Below are 17,921 nucleotides of genomic sequence, written 5' to 3' on the forward strand. Positions count from 1 at the left end.
AAGAGGCTTTAGGGATTTGGATAGTCCCAGCCTCTCTGTATTCTCTCAGTCTTCTTCATAAAAATGGTAAACAGATTTGCCAACTGCTACATTTAGCAACACAAAGCCAAGCAAGCAATAAAAAGAAAATACAACCAATAAAAAAAAAAAAAAAATAGAACGGTATTGTTTGAAGTGTTGAGAAACGACACAAAAACACTGGCCAAGAAATCTCAAAGACGCAATGAACTGTCGGGCTGCGTATTTGCCTCAAAGCTTTTTATTCTTCACTCGGCAACCCTGTGCTATGAAACCTGAGCCCTAATCTCGTACACGTTGTGGAGCTGCTTCAGTCATCCCGGAGGCCTGCTGCTCAGGATAGCGTACACACTGAGAATGAAATTCGCAGGGACAGGGAGGGACAGGGAGGGAAGCGTGGTGTGAGAGCGGGCGAGGAGAATGCAATAAAAGGCAAACCATTATTCAACAATGGAACAAATGGGAGTCTCCAGCTTCTGTGACAGCGAGCGAGCCTCGTCTCAGGCTCCATGCAGCAACAACGAGCTCTTAAGAAACTTATTGGACTGGATGTTTGTAGATATTGATAAAGTGTATACAAACTGGGACAAAAAAAAAAAAAAACCACCTGTTACAAATGTAAAAGATGGCAATCTGATGATCTGATTTTTGGTTGTAGTTGCTAAAAAGTTCAATTGAGCTTAGAGACTCAGCTAACATGGGAATGGAGAACCTGGCTCTGCTCATCAAGATAAAAAAAAATTCTTTTGCGGGGGGTTATGTGCCAGACTATTACATGGCCGGGTTTGCGGTTCATTTAATTGCGCTAGAAAACTTAAATAGTCTCAGTAAATTCACAGACTTAACTCTAACACTTCTTTAAAGATCTGGAAAAGAGGATATGTAAGACGCCTCATGTTATAGGTCCCATGGTTTGCTATAATATCCCCGAAAGAACTCCAACGTGTGACTTTAATCTCATTCAAAGGGTTCTGGAAAGGACCACATACAATGTACTAATTTTGGAGAAACAGACAGTGTTCAACTTTCAATGAATTAAGTCCAATTAAGTGCAACTGTAACCTAGAGTCTTTCAGTGACCTGCACACACAGCCGAACATTTGTAATTTAAGGCAAGCATACAACGCAAAATAGAGACCTTTCAAGTGGAAAATAATTATGAATGAATACATTTATTTAATACCAATTAAAACATTTTTCCAAGGAAACTATGAGTGAATTATGAACTGATATCTTGATACTACACCATATTGAATCTTATACTACTCAATTCAATTCCAATTCAATTTTATTTATAGTATCAAATCATAACAAGAGTTATCTCGAGACACTTTACAGATAGAGTAGGTCTAGACCACACTATAATTTACAAAGCCCCAACAATTCCAACAATTCCAGTAATTCCCTCAAGAGCAAGCAGTGCGACAGTGGCGAGGAAAAACTCCCTCTTGGGAAGAAACCTCGGACAGACCCAGGCTCTTGGTAGGCGGTGTCTGACGGGCCGGTTGGGGATATGATGAACAGTGGCGATAATAGTCAAATTAATAATGGAACTATTATACTCCAGATACAGTATAACAGAAAGAACCCAAGGTGCACTATAATACATAAGTCTGTCATGCTTCCATTAAAAGGGATAATGAGAGGATCCTACAGCATCTGAGAAAGACTTCATCTTTGTAGTTTCTGTGCTGTGATTGGCACACTGACAAATCCCCGATGCTCTGCCTCCCTACTTCCCGTCCCCCGAGGACTGTAGGAAGGCACTGCAGCAATCACTTATCATGGCCAACTCTCGTCAGTGTGGCAGATGTCAAAATGTTACGCATGTCTTTGCATCTTCCTACATGCCCAGGGTTCCTCCTTATGTCATTCTTTCTTCTACCTTTTCACTCATTCATTGTCTTTAAGTGTTGCTCTTTCTCTGCTGGGTGCTCTTGTCTATTTCATAGATTTCCCACTGCCTGTTTTTCAATCTCATACTCGGTGAGTGGGTAATAACATTTTTGTTTCCATGTGTCAGGTCCTTGCACTGTGAATACACCTCGGGGAGACAATACCAGAAATCACCAAAACAAATTTATATGTTCAGGTTTTTATCCGGCACGGCGCAGTAATCTGGTCAGAGAACAGTGCATGAGGTCAGATTCATATAGAACTTTAGGTTTGGAAAGCAGAAATGATAGATTGACCTTCTGTTACACCCTGCCAAGTCTGGTTTGTTTTGAGCTATTTTTCTCCCACAATTTCAGGCGTGCACACAGAATTAAATGACATCTTTGTAACCCAGCAAACATTACACGTGAAGAGCAGTTAACCCTTGTGTTGTCTTCCCATCGACCATAAACAATTTTTGTCCTTTCTCAATGTTTTTGTTTCTTTTTTCAACATTTTTATAGCTTTTTCAGATGTTTTGGTCAGTTTTTTTTCAACGTTTTTATCCCTTTTTCCAAAAATGTTGCCGTTTTCTTCTGGTATTTATGAAGTTTTTATTGTTGTGTGTATTGTTGCTTTTTCCCAAAAAAAATGATGCTTTTCCCAATCTTTTGTCACTTTTTTTCAACATTTTCGGCGCTTATTTAGACTTCCCATATTTCTGATCTAAAAAAATCTTTGAAAACGGGTCAAATTTGACCCAAGGATGACATGAGGGTTAATGCAGACATTCGAATCTTACTTTTAATTCTTCAAATCTTCCAAATCAGAGTTGAAACTTTCAGAACTTATGTTTATCCTTCTAGATCCTCAGTTTAATTACTGTAAATCTGATTATACCTCAACTCAAGCAACATTTACATGATATATTCACACTCAATTACAGGCATGCTTAACAATTATCTGTATAGCCCCAAAGCTTAATTCATTCAAATCCCTTAAAGCAGCGGGTGTCACACACACTCTCAGATCTTGACTTGTTCTATCTCGCTCTCTGCAATGCATCTTCTCTCCTCTTCTCTCCGTCGTGTCATTCTCTGCTGCCGTTCCTTTTTCCTCCTAATGTCTACTTTCCCTTTTCTCGTCCTGTAATCATCCCTGTCCCTCCTTCATGTCCTCTCTGACATTAGACAGTTTGGCTCTGTCCTGTAACCACTGACCACTGTAAATTCCCTGCTGGGTTTTGGGTGAAAGAGAAGGGGGGAAAAAAAAAAGAAAAGATATTGATGAAAAAATATACAGTTTAGGCAATGCATGTTTAGCCAAACGAAAAATTCAAAACGCTATGCGGTTGTTTCCCCACTGCAGTCTTAAAATACTGCATAACTGGTAGATTGGGCCGGTAGAGAAGCAATGTAATCAACACAAGCTTCAGTACATCAGATGGGTTTGGAAAGAGTTGGGACCACTTCTCTGTGTGTGGGCGAATCAGAATCAGAAAGGGATTTATTGAAAGAAATTTGCCTTGGTTGTTGGTGCATGCATAAACATATTAAACTTTAATATAAAATAGGCAATCAATAAATACATAAACAAGTATGTACATATAACTGTTTAACATTAAGAAAGAAATGCAGGATTTTCCAGGATGTTGCAAAAATGTTCAAGGCCCTGAACACCCACACAGGTGTTTACAGTTAATGTGGCTGATTTGACCTTTTCCAGGACTGTGTGGCTGTGTTTAAACTGAGTGATTGACATCTTCCTGAGTCCACTGTTAGTGTTGTTGCACCAGTTAGGGCGGAACAAAAGACGCCTTTGTCATCCTTATTGCTAGAAAGAACTTGTGACCTAATAAGTTCCCATCAAAGCTCCGGCCCACCTTCAACCTGAGCAGAGCTCTAATCAGCCAGAATAACTGATGGGTGTTCAGAGGCTTTAAGAAACTGTTCATTCTGTTGTCATGTCCGTTCATTTAAAATTAATTTACGACTTCAGCACTGCTGTAAAGACACAAATGCCATCTATACAAATACAACTATTTAGATGTTGCGAAATCCTGCTCAGAACATAAGAAAAAGTTATTATGGAAATGAGAATCTGCAAAGAAAACAAGACGGTGAGTTTGTTTTCAGGAGGTTTTGGCAGTATGTATTAGGTGAGGCGGTGCGATGTGTTTGGGCTTTCAGACAATGCAGCCATTATCAGATACAGAGATATATTAGAAAAGAGGCGACAGAGAAAGCTAAGGCTGCTGTTAGATATGTCTGTCACTCAGACATTGACAGGATATTGGATGGTGTGTGTATGTGTGTGTGAGAGAATAAGGTGGAGACTTAGGCAGGACACGGAGGGCGAAGCTGTCACACTGGTTCTTTTTACAATAGCAAGACAGCACAATGTATCAATATAGCAGAAAAGAGCAGACATGGATATAGAATTATAGATAAATGGCATACATACATACATACATACATACATACATACTGGGGCTTCTTGATTGTACATGGTTATATGCTTATTCCGACTTTTTAGTTTTGCACTTTTATAAAGTTGGGGACTCAATTTTTTTTAACTGACTTTTAGTCCCTAATATGGGTCAAGCTTCAAAAACGCTGTAGCCTACATTTCCCATATCACAACAAATAGCATATTTCCTGTTATACCTCTCTTGCCCGGTGTGTATGTGTGCGTGTGTGTGTGCGTGTGTGTGTGCGGGTGCACGTATTTCAGCTTTCTGTTAGAAGTTTGTAGTCTCCGAGCCCAAGCTGAGATACCCCGGATGACATCACTAGACATCATCAGGGTTATCTTCTCAGACGTCCAAGTTGTGTTTCTTTAAATTGTAACTGTAGTTTTAGTTCAGAAAGCTGCTGTATACCTATCCTTGAGCAACCACTCTAGATCAGTCAGATATTCTGTATCTCTGCAACACTGCTCTGGTCACTTCAAAGCCCAAAAGCTATTGCTTTGCTACTATTTGCAAAAGTTGCCGCAGTTGCACTTCCACAATCGAAATTTACACCCCAAACATTGAAGGAGAAACATAGGCTAAAGGCTCAACTATATTAATACTGAATACACTTTCAAAGATTGAATCAAATCGTTGATCTTTGATTTCATCATCATGCTGAAGTTTATAGATCATGTCTCGACTCGCACGTTATTAGTATTCCATGACTTCTCTAGGGAAGAGGCAAAAAATAGAAGGAGCTTGAATTCTTACATTACGGGTAGAAAATATGGGGGAATAGCTAAAAGAATAAAGCAGCAGATATTTACTACAGCTTACAATACAGCACACAGCTGTCTGCCAAGGCGTGTCTCCCAGTGTTTCACTACTTCCAGGAGAGTGACCCATCTTTTTCCTTTAAATCCTAGAGACAGAATATCCTAAAAATGTGTTTTGCTGAATCACTACCAAGCTCTTTTGTACCATTCACTCTCCTATGTGTCCTTATCTCTGTCGGTTTTCTTTCTGTATCCTCCCGCTCTGCTGCTCTCTTCTCTTTCTCATTGATTCTCTGTTTCTCTTCGTGATCTATGGTTCCCTGTGTTCTGCCAATGTAAGGATTCCTGAGAGCAGGAGGCTCCAGCTCGACAGCCCTCTTTATTCAATAAGACAGGAATTCCTCCCTGTCCTCTCGCCGCAAATGGATAACGAGGGAGCCTGCGAGCATAGACGGTGCTGTTCAATAGAGCTGCAATTTGGACTACTTGTCGTAATAATGATAGTCCATCTGGTGCTGCCTACATTCTTGCTCATTTAGAGTTGACACACCAAACCAAAAATTGTAAACCATACACATTGGCTGATTGGGAACTCAACTGTCAACCAATATGATCTTTTCTGCCTCTTAGCTAAGGATGCTGGGCTAAGAAGGACATTATTCCAAAGGAGCATTAAAATGAATAGTTCTACATGTTGGGAAATATGTTTATTTCACTTCTTTTTTTTTTTTTTTTTTTTTGCCAAGAGTTAAACGCTGAGAAGATTAATCTGTTAGAGAACAAAAGAGGCAGCTGGAAACAAATGATAGAGGTGACATGTTGTATACTGCAATGTGGTAGGGGGGAAATACATTCAGCTATCTTGACATCAGACAAAAATGTTTGAGGTTTAACGAACCAGTAATCATTTTGCCGTGTTTGTGTGATGCATTCACCCCAACTCTTACCCAACATCATGATGCAACTCAATCAAACCAGCCAAGTGTGAACAAAAATAAGTCTCATGTGTAATCTAATAATTATGCGGATAGAAAAATAGAGACTTCCGGGAAAGAGTGGTGTACTATAATGAGGTTAAACCAGAAATCAAGCCACTCTCTCTTGAAGTGGAAAGACAAGGAGTCCACCAGCATGAACTGACGAAGGCTAAAATGTCTGAAATGCATCAGTGCCTATTTTTTGGGTTCTCCACACTTGATTTCACTCGACTTTGAAGTAGACTTCACTCATGCTTCTGATGGGAGAAGAGCCCAGTATCACTTCATGTCTCTACACACTTCTTCACACAGTGCAATTCATTTTCACCTTTGTCACACTATGACAACCATACAACCACATCTAAAGAAAATGCAATATGGGGCGCCTGGGTAGCTCACCTGGTAGAGCAGGCGCCCATATATAGAGGTTTACTCCTCAAAGCAGCAGCCACAGGTTCGACTCTGACCTGCGGCCCTTTGCTGCATGTCATTCCCCCCTCTCTCTCCCCTTTCATGTCTTCAGCTGTCCTATATAAATAAAGGCCTAAAATGCCCCAAACCTTATCTTAAAAAAAAAAAAAAAAAAAAAAAAAAAAAAAAATTCAATATACTGGTTCTCGGAGGCTCTTAATCCAGCTGCATAAGACCTTTCAGGTACAGAATAGTCTCCAACAGAGAGACTAAAACCACCATCAGACTTAGCAAAGCCATCTCAGGTAAACTCCCTATGCTACCAACCCACAGACGCCACACACCAGTTAAGAGTAGTGGAGTGACTCAGAGGCCTTGTCCTCATCCAGATGCCTCACACAAGCACTGAGCTGAGGTGAACCTGGAGCCTTCGTGTCCCCGCACCGCCTCTCAACCAGCCGGCTTGGCCCGCTACTCCACTAGCAGAAGGCGGGCCAATTAGCTGATGGGTGCCATCAAAGGCCAACCTGTAAGGCGAATCACTCTGGAATCACTCTATTATGGATGAGACTCAGGAAGCCTGGTTGGCAAGGCAACGCTTTGACGGCGTGCGGTGACTGCTGATGTTGACGTTTGTTACCGATCGGCTGATAGGAGCTCGGTCCCCTCAGGTTACAGGGACAGCATTCGACTTGTGCCACAGATCACATGTGCATTTATTGTTCATTGTGAATTGTGGACATGGCAGTTGGCAAATGAGGGTAAACTTTTGACATTAAAGTGACTTTAAAGTATTAGGGCCACATGTGAAAAATGTATTTGAGTTCTGAGTTTAAAGTCAGAATTCTGTAGTTGTTTTTTTAAAGAGTCAGAATTCTGGCTTTTTTTACATGTGGCCCTAATCCTCTTCCGTAAAATATGACCATATACAGTATGAAAAAGTAATGACAGGGGAGAGATCAGGCTATTAACGTTTAAAAAATGACCACCGCTTTAATATGTTAGTATCAGGCTTTTCTTTGGTCACCAAAGTCCTTTTTTGGAAAATTCTACCATAAATTGGGTCTCATAAAAAGCTTGGGAACTGGCACCCCTGCATGTGCTTTAATTTATTGAAATTGAAGTTTAGACGTCAATTTCTGTGACAGTAGTGCGAATCGCACAATATTTTACAAGTTTTCTCAGAGACCTGTGATACACTGCAATATTGGAGGTAATTAGGCTGTTCTATAACATTTTAGAATGATGCTTGTAGTCAGAGCTGGTTTGTCACAGAACTGCTCAGAGCGTAGAGTGTGTTTACAGGCCGGAGCTACTCAGAGAAGGTTTATGGGTAGAATGGGACAGAGGAAATAAACTGTACCTCATATATTTAACAGTATTACTCACCTGGAGTACACAAATGGTTCCTGCATGTTTATAAGAGTTGAAATATATGTACTGTATATGCACATGTATGCAGCAGCAACATTAGTAACCCTATCATGCATCTGGCTTATAGTTTAGCTGTTTCAGCCCCTTTTGTCTCTAAATCTGTCAAACACAAAAGGAAACATACTAGTTATTAGTTTTGTAAATATAGTATAATACTACTAATAATACTATCTTTAAATACCATATATGGTATAATCAGCCAACCAAGTGCAGGCTATTTTGGATTGTTTCTCTGTATACATTCTTTCATAATTTAGAAGATTCACGTCTCAAAACAGAGAATGGTAACTCCAGACTCCAGGATAATGTTTCACATTAATTTAGCAGATATGGCGGTCAAGTTATGGGCCATTTGCCACTCGGTGCAATTTCACAAACATCAAGTGACACAGGTGGTCTGGCAGGAAAGAAACGCTGTCTTAAAACTGCCTGTAGGCTGCAAAATGTCAATAAGTTACTCTGCTATGGCCGAGTTTCTGTCAGTACTTGCCCCAGAGCCCTTCTGGTTTTCAGCTACACATCTAATCAGTGAATGATTTACACCCAGGGATGCTGAGTGACTACAATTAGCTCCCTGCTAGGAAAATCTGCAGTAGAAAACCTTGCCTCAAGTCTTTCTTCATGCCAAAAAGATCAGGTCTACCAACTATTAAAAAGTTAAGAAAGTTGAAGAAAATCACATTTGGGAATCCTTCTAGCTAGGGCTGGCTATTATATTGATATATAATTGTAGAGTATAAAAACGGTTTGTCTTTGAACAAACATGCAATTGCACTTTCCCAAGCTGTTCCTGCTATGTGATGAGTGACCGGTCCATATTAAGTACCAAATCAAAATTTTAAATGTTTCTATTACTCTTAATGGACAATTGTTATGTTTCAGACGGCTACTTTGAGGTCATAGTGGCTATGTGGAGTTTATGTGCTCTGTTTTGACTCTACCTCTAATAGTGTTTCCTTGCCAGTATATCTTCTTTCTGTTGACTGAATGTCAGTTATTTTCTATGGATTCTGCCTTACTGGGAACATACGGTTGGAAATAGTGATAGAGTCACACTTTTCTCTCCTTTGACAATTGCTGTCAATGTGTCCTTTAGCAAGGCACTAAACCCCCCCCGTTGTTCTGGTAGAGCAGCTCAGTGCAATCAACTTAACTGTGGTTATACCGGGCAGTTTACAGTATAATTGTGTGAATATGTCTGAATGTAAAGCTCAAAGTCATCACCTTTCCTTGCATAAATCAAGCTTTTAAAGAAACAACTTATTAAAACAATACATATATATGTGTTTCCTTTGCCATTTTCTCATGATTAAAAATCTAATAAAAACTCAAGTCATAAATAAAATATACATTGTAATGATTCATTCAAACAACAAACTAAACAACTATTCTGCATCTACAAATATGAGTTCAGTTAATTTAGTTGGATTTGCACTAATAATTTATAGTTATTATACAGTAATGCTTGTTTCAATTTACGTTGAAAGGCCAGCTTTAGTTTTACTGCTGCCTTTACTAACTCTTTGTAAGCTTTCAATGTCGATGAATCAATATTGTGCATTTTGGTTAAAATAAATTGGTTGAGTGATAACTTTTGTGATATGGTTTTGGTATATATATATATATATATATATATATATATATATATATATATATATATATATATATATATATATATATATATATATATATACACATATGTTATTGTTCTTAAATTATGCAACTTGCCACACTTAGCAACAGGAGATATTTATAGTCCGTTCAGCTCGTAGAACCCTTCAGCTCAGCTCAGAGCCAGAAAGCTAATGCTATGCTAGCAAGATTCAAAGTCAATAACATTGTGTACAGTTGGCAATCAGTACAAATAATTTGACAATATGTTTAACATCAAGAAAAGCTAGCTATCCAGCCGTGTTATTGTATAACGACTTATACGAACAATTTGATCCGCGATGTGTAACGTTACTGTCGGCCGCAGCCTGAAGTAGCGACCTGAACAGTGAACGGAATGTGAGGTAACGTTATTCGCTGTGAAACAAAGTCAGTCCAGAGGGGCAGTGTAACTTACTTCTTGTAATTTGTGTGTTAGCGCCATCCTGTGGTGTTCAGAGGACGAGGCACTGAAGCACCACTCAGTATTGGAAATGACAGATTCACATTTCCTTTTTGTTTTAATGTAGCGCATTAATTTAATACAGTAAACGGTCAGTTTCACTGGAACTCCTTTAGTAGGTGTCCTATAACACTTTTTTATGGACACCCTGCAGCCAATCAGGATCGAGTATTCACCCAGACCATGGTCTAATACTAGCTAACTCCCAGGGAAGGAGGAGAGCGAACAGCAGCTCCAGTCTGGCTGGGTTTGAGTTGCTGCGGCCACTGCTGAAGGTCCAAAGCATGTGTGGACTCTTTGTGGCGGGTGCTGGCGGTCGTTTGTTGATGTTAGCGAACTCCATTTCTAATCAACGTTACATAATGTTGCACCTAACATTAGCATCAAATTACAGAGAATTGACTCGTGACTTTGACTGGCACGAACAATATCACTGGCCCGAACGGGCTAGCGACTGGCCGATCAACTTGCCCAACATACTGTTTTACTGTTCGGGCCATTGCTTATGTCGAACTCTGTATCGTCTTAGATTTCGTATTTTGTAATGTGATAAGTGTTGTAATTTCCTGGTTATAAAGGCTGCAGTACAGTCAAGTGATGTAATTTTCTGAACATACCAGTTCTAGCTGTTCCTTTAACTACTTAGTCATTATATCCAAATTATTAATGTTGATGATGATTATTTTGTCTAAAATCTAAGCACCGTCAACCCTACAATATCGACATTGAGGTATTTAGTTAAGAATATCGTGATATCGGATTTTCTCCATAACGCCCAGCCCGACTTCTAGCCCTGATATTTCTGGGGATTATTAAGAAGAATTGTAACTTTTTTGCTGATAAAGCAGATCCATTTTCAGGGGATACAGTTGGTAAAAAAAAAAAAATGAAGAGGAATTATGCCACAACTAACACGGGTGTCACAAATGTCACATCTACAAAAGTCTTAATTTACTTTGTCTCAAAATGAAATGTCTCTTGCTACATTTCTAAGTATTCAGCAAAGAAGAGATATTATATTACAACATCCAGTGAGTGTGTCACGCAACTCGACATGGATTTCTCTGATTGCATGACAAAATATGTGGGCGATGGTAAGAAGTGGATCTATCTGTCCAGTAACAGAGCCTGGGGCAGAGCAGCTGGGAGTGACCTGGGCACATGTGACTCGTTGGAACATGATCCCAGCCTCCTGGGAAAGCCTGCCGCCTCTGACCACCCTGAATTATTCATCGCTTACACACGGAACCACTGGCGAGTGCGCCAGGGTCGTCAAGGCAACCACAGCCTCCCTGCCCACACCAGTAACCACAAACCCACACACACATTATTTAACTGCTGTACTTGAAATTATACTGTAAAATTTGCATTTGTAAAAAGAATTGCATTTAATGATACCCCAACTATCATCTGCACCTCATGACCAAGGCAGTGTGATTATTGCAGAGGTTGAACAGGGGCATTGCTTCATATTTAGCCCTGAGAACTTACACAAATGCACACACTCAGAAAATACATAATGCACAACATGTTCACTATCTCCCTGGCCCCATTAGGACAAAATGTCACACAAATGTCACCCTAAAATGTCACAGTCTGATCATACATACTGATCAGAACAGTGCTTTTTCTGGTGAATCATTTTGGGTTGTATTTTTCCAAAAGCGTTTTGATGACTTAAGATGTTGGAAAATGACAAAAAGGCATGTCTGGATTATGACATCTGACACCAGCTGATGTCTTATTAACTCACTCAGCGGAAAGTTGTCAATCCTAAAAAGACCAAACCTCTACACGGCTGATTGATATTATGCTAATTTTGGGATTAACTGTAATCACATAATTAACTATGCTGTTTAAGATGATATCACTGCACACAGAAACAGATTGCAACAGTTGCCATGAGTCACAAAAGCATGCAGTTTAAAGAAACACACACACACACACACACACACACACACACACACACACACACACACACACACACACACACACACACACACACACACATTCCCCGAGCGTTTCTGTCAACAGCTTAATTGACAGCCTTACATGTGATGCCCCATTGGCATCATCTAATGTTGCAGTTGTCAGTCATTAAAGATTTAACAGCTCAGTAAGCTGTGACCGAAGATATGTCTCAGACAGAGAAAGACTGTGTAGACAATACAGGGAGAAAGATTGGGAACAACACATACGACAATAACCAGTGGCTGCTGAGGAAAATCAGGCTTGTGTGTCACCGTCTGTGTGTGTGATTATAAATCATTTAGGTCAGTGCAGGTGTTGTGTATTCTCTAGGATTGGGTGAACAGACTGACACAGACACCCCAGTGGCATCGAAATCTGCTCTCTTACCAAAGCCAAATGACGTCAAGAACCCTGTGTGTGTGTGTGTGTATGTGTGTTGCATACACTGAGACATGGAAGCTAAGCCCATACGTACAAAGTGTACTGTATGTAGGAGGAAAATATGGCTGCATAGAAACCATAGCAACAATTTAACATCTATTTTGTAAAATAGAGAAGAATGAAAACTTAAGAAAATAACATAACTGAATACTTTTCCATGTAAATGAAAGTCTTGAGACTAACAATTGTAATAGTAGTTTTTACTTTTGCTGCCCTTGTGTTGACTTTGGGTCACATTGACCCATTTTCAATTTTTGTTTTATAATCAGAAAATATGGGACGTAGAAATAAGCGCTGAAAATGTGTAGAAGAACAATTTAACAATTTAAAACGTTTGAAAAAGCGAAAACAAACTGAAAAAAGGCGTCAAAAACATTGGGAAAAAGGTTGACGGGAAGACAACACAAGGGTTAAATGGCGAGTAGCCTATCGAAAGTGATGCTTTTCCTTTTTGAGGCTATTTTGGAAGATTGTGTATAGAAGTCAGGTGGTGAATATACTGGTAACCGCCATGGCACAGGAGAGTGAAGGAACATTCAAACTTCATTAAGAGAAATTTTAAGTAAAAACACACCAAAGTACCAAAGTACACGGTTTGACTGCCAAGTGATTTCTGGGAAATGCAGGGCAAAAATATCATGCCAGCTAACGCTTATCACTAAAAATAGCAAATAAGATTTTTCATATTGTTTTAACACATATTGAGTTGTATTCAGTTATATTCAAGCCTACGTTTAGTCTAGCAAAATAAATCTCTCAGTTCTTTTCTGTGGCCTAGTCATCAACATGACTGTGAGGGCAATGTCCCATGTAAATATGGCTGGGAAGACACATGGCTACAAATGAACACGTGAATGACAACAAAAATCCATGGGAGAGTAAGAGAAGCCCCAACTGTTTGTATACACACAGACACAGACACACACAGACACACACACACACACGTTGCTTTCCATTATTCACAAGCCACTCAGAGGCTGAGCATGCCGACTGGTAACATTAGCTGTGACTGGAATGGAGCTCTACTATTCCCCACATGGTGACAACAGCACTAAGTAGTTTGCATTGGACTGGACTGTGCTTTGGCATTAGCATAGTGCTGAAAACAGCTACGGTAGTTACAATGCCAATGGTACAGTATGGGACTCAGAATTTTGCAGTAGGGCTGCTGGGATATATATGGCCGAAATCAACATCATGATATTCATTAGAATAGTTTATAATGTCGATAGACATTTTATAATTTCGGACAAACGGACTGTATAAAATAATTAAATTGATGTACAACCCAAACATGTATTCCTATTCCTATAGTTAATGTTACAAAGATTTTGCCATCTTTCATATTTTGTAATCATACGTCTCCGTTCGTTTCATAATTATGGCTAAAAGTCAACGAGTAACTAATGTCACACGCTAAGGTCTGTCCACTACATTTCGTGGAAATCGGATCATAGATTTTTGAGATACCTTGCTGACAGACAGAGGGAACGGATCAAATCCTTGGTGGAGTTAATGATTAAAACTGACAGTCAGCGGAGTCGAGCCGAACCAGCTTTTATTCATTCATTCATCCATCTGAGACAGGATGTGTTAACAGATGGGAGTACACCGGAGCAACTTTGCTCTCTCTTTGTTATACAGCAGATTATCTCTGACTAAGCAACCTCACTTTGTCTCTGGTGGGCATAGTGGCAAGATTCGAGTGAAACGCTGCACCTGATGCCTCTCATGAGGCTTTGGCATTTTGTTGTTGTTGTTGTTGTATTCCTAGAGAAAGCTTCTGTGGTAAGAAAAATCATCCATAAAGGGTTGGGCATCGTTTGGGTTTTTTCCAATACCGGTGCTAAAACCAAATTTTTTTTATCACCGGGTCTCGGTACCCAACCCTATCCATGAGTCAAAATATCACAAATCCCAACAGAATGAAAAGAAGGTAGACTACTGAGCACAGAAACAGCTGCTAGTGATATACAGGTAATGAAGAGGTTTTGTAACCAGACAATGTTTTTGACAAAGATGGAAACCAAAACATTTAAGGTGATGAACATCTCGGTCACATGGCGCCTGCTTTGAAAGCTTTAGACTAGCGTCAATCCAATGCAAAAGCAGCACAGTGGTAAGAGTTTCCGCATTGCACTTGGCCTTTAAACCAAATTGAATATATTGTATCTTGAATTGAAAGCACTAGAAAGAGTTCAGAACTACCACTTTAGACAAAACGGGAGGATAGTTAAACACAGTTCAGGGCGGCTGTCGAGCGGAGACAACTCTTATGCAATATTAAGTGAAATTTCATCCCAACTGTGAGACAGTGTCACACACAGACAGGAAAAAGAGATTAAAAATCCATTATCTCGCTTTTAATTACTCTGTGTTATGTAAACGCTAATGATAAAAATAACCCAAAACAGCTCGGCGCTTGCACAGCCCACCTCCAGTACTGCATGTGGCCTTGCAGAGAAAGCGTTTAAAAAAGGACTTGACTGGCGTCAGCGTTTCAATATGGATTGAAACTGAAAATCAAAAACTCACAAGGAGATAAATGAAATTAACTCGTGGCTGTGCCATTGTTAATGACATTGTCTAATTTGCAGAGAAAATTACTTCTTGAGGGAAGACAATCGGATAAACAAAAGCTGATGAGCTTTGGGAAATATTTCCGCAGTAAGCACAGACTGTGTGTAGTGCTAGGCTGAAGCGAAGCGAGGTGTTACAAGTTAGTAGGCTATTAATAACTGCTTTATCACCAAGTGGCAGGCTGTACTTTCTGTCAAATGTAATCCAGAGCAGAGAAAATTGACAATACAGTAAACTCAGCCATGAAGTCAAATCCGGGGAGTCAGCACTAAAGCTGCCATCCAAAAAGTTTACTAAAAGACAAACAACGTTTACAGGGAAGGTTTAGGTGACCTAGCTCCCACCTCCAACCACACCTCTTATTTAGATGAAATACTCTCTCTTCATTATCACCCTCTATAATACCTGTGGTATTAGTAGAGCTGGGCGATATGGAGAAAATCCAATATCACGAAAAAATGTTACCAAATACCTCAATATCAATATCGCCGCCAAATCGTAGGGGTTGACTTTTGGTGCTTTCACAAAAAAATTTACACAATGAGGTTTTAGAAAAATAATCCTCAATAATGTGGATATAATGACTAAGTGGGTAAAGGCAAACAACAGAACAGCTAGAACAGAAAATTACTTTACTGTAATGCAGCCTGTAAAACCATGAAAAGACAACACTTGTGTCGTATCCCGATATCCAACAATTTAAGACGATATCTAGTGTCATGTATCGACGTCGATATAATATCGATATATTGCCCAGTCCTAGGTGTAAGTTTACACACACACACACAGTCATGACAAAGTCCAGTAAATGGCTCCAATGAAACCAGTTCAACACCGTCCACAGACAGAAAGAAAGAAAGAGGGACATCAGTCAGTCACCCTGCTGCTGGCTGTATAATGCCTTATAACTGCAGTGTTATACTGCCAGATTGGTTATACTGCCAGAAGCTGTAGCTTCAGAAGCTAGTCAATAGGTTATAACTTTGCCTTGCTTTAACTGCGTCTCAAATAAAAGTTATATTTTTTGCATTCTAGTACCCAGTGCATCTTCATCTCCACTGACGTCCTACTGGACATCCACAGTTACACAGACTTAGATCTGAAAGCTACCCAGCAAAAATACTTTTGGCAACTTGACGCTATGGGCTGCTCGATTATGGCAAAAAAGAAAAATGATAATCACTATTATTTTGGTCAATACTGAAATCACGATTATTTAACAAGATTAGGCTACTCATTGACTTTTGGAAAGATGTTGCATTCATTGAAATGAAAACAAGAGTGAATCAGTTACAGTAAACAAATCAACAGTGAAAACACCTTGAACTGGGAAGTTTCCCTTAATACTTTTCTCGTTGATTTCCCTTCAGAACACAAGACAAAATAGGAGTTTCCTTGCAAACTGTAATGCACAAAATAATAGTTTTTCTCGATTACATTGTTTTTGTGGTTGTTTTGGGATCAAAATTTAATTAATTACACAGCCCTGACTTGATGCTCAAACCTTTAACATTTGCTCCATGGTTTTTTAACAGTGTTTTACAGAGGTAAAATGTTGCCCTCCATCCGGCTTTACAGTTCTCTCACCTCTGGGAGATCCAAGACAAGGATTATGGGTAAATTAGGGGCCATAAATAGCTCACGTTACAGTGAAAAGCCCACTTTATACGAACTTGGATGCTTTGAATTCCTGCAACACATAACTATTATGTCAGGAAGCTGAAAACACAGTGATCACAGTCAGATATGAAACTACTGTTACCAAATTTATTTAATACTGCATTCTCTTGGCAGGACATGCCAAGCATAGCAAGAGGCTGCCATCAACATACATTCAGAACTTATCTTCTAATGCTATCGTTCTTATACATGCAGAAATGTTTTTACTGTTGATTTAAAAAACGTAAAAGCGTATTCTTAAACCAAAGGTTTTGTGTTTCCTATGTTTTTAAAAAGGACTATAAGCACACATTTAAAAGCCAATAGGACTTGCAGTTTATATTCTTTGCTTCCACAGACTGACATTTCTAAAGTGCAAGTAGCCAATAGAAAATAGAAAAATCTGAGTGCCTTGACTACAGTACATTCACATGTAGGACAAAGAAAAGCTTGTAGAAGAAAGGGCAAGATGCAAGCGCTGGGGGAGGATAATAAAATGCAAGGACGTGGGAGGAGAGAACGTGAAGCCAAGTCAGGAACTTGAAATAAATTATAAATATGACAATGGTAATAATACCAACCGTAATCATTAATCGCTCGTTGCTGACGTTTCTTGTTGTTTCTTGCAACAAAGAACTTACTGAAAAGATTGGGTTTTTGACATGTGATGGCCCAAAGTAAATGTCATTTTGGTAATGCTAGGGGACAATAGTCAACTAACTCAGCCCAGAATAAGATACATCATCTAAGTACAAAGAACAAACCTTTTTACATCTCTCTAACTTTCTTCCTCTGTCCGTCATGTGAGCTTGGACATTTTAACTGAATAACCTGCAGCATCTGGACTGAATCTATTCCCTGCCTCTCCAAAAGGGGAACAGTGTGGCATGCCAAGCTTGCAAATCATGTGGATATGTGGATGTAGGACTTGTATGACTGTCAGTTGACTTGCCAGGATGTTCCTGTGTGGTGTGTCTGGGTTTTGTGTGTGCAGCCAACTGTGAAAGACAGCGAGAGACTTGCGGTGTAACACTTTATGATAGCCCTATGCATTCAACTTTAGCTAAACAGAGGCGATTTGCTCTGGAAATAAAAGAGGATGTAAAATAGACAGATGTGCCCTTGAAAAAAAAAAAAAAAAAAACTTAACCATGGGAGGAAAGCTTGTTAGTTCTGCAGAATCTTGAAAGAAAGAAAGAAAAAAATTATAA

At 39.5% G+C, this 17,921-nt stretch overlaps 1 protein-coding gene across 1 annotated transcript in view; it reads right to left on the reverse strand.

The window, feature by feature from the left end:
- mmp16a (matrix metallopeptidase 16a (membrane-inserted)) overlaps positions 1–17,921 on the reverse strand; it is an 88,223-nt gene that overhangs the window by 68,876 nt on the left and 1,426 nt on the right. The gene's annotated exons all lie outside the window — the stretch shown is intronic.

Source organism: Perca flavescens, chromosome 22, assembly GCF_004354835.1.
Source record: "Perca flavescens isolate YP-PL-M2 chromosome 22, PFLA_1.0, whole genome shotgun sequence".
In the NCBI taxonomy this organism is placed as follows: Eukaryota; Metazoa; Chordata; class Actinopteri; order Perciformes; family Percidae; genus Perca; species Perca flavescens.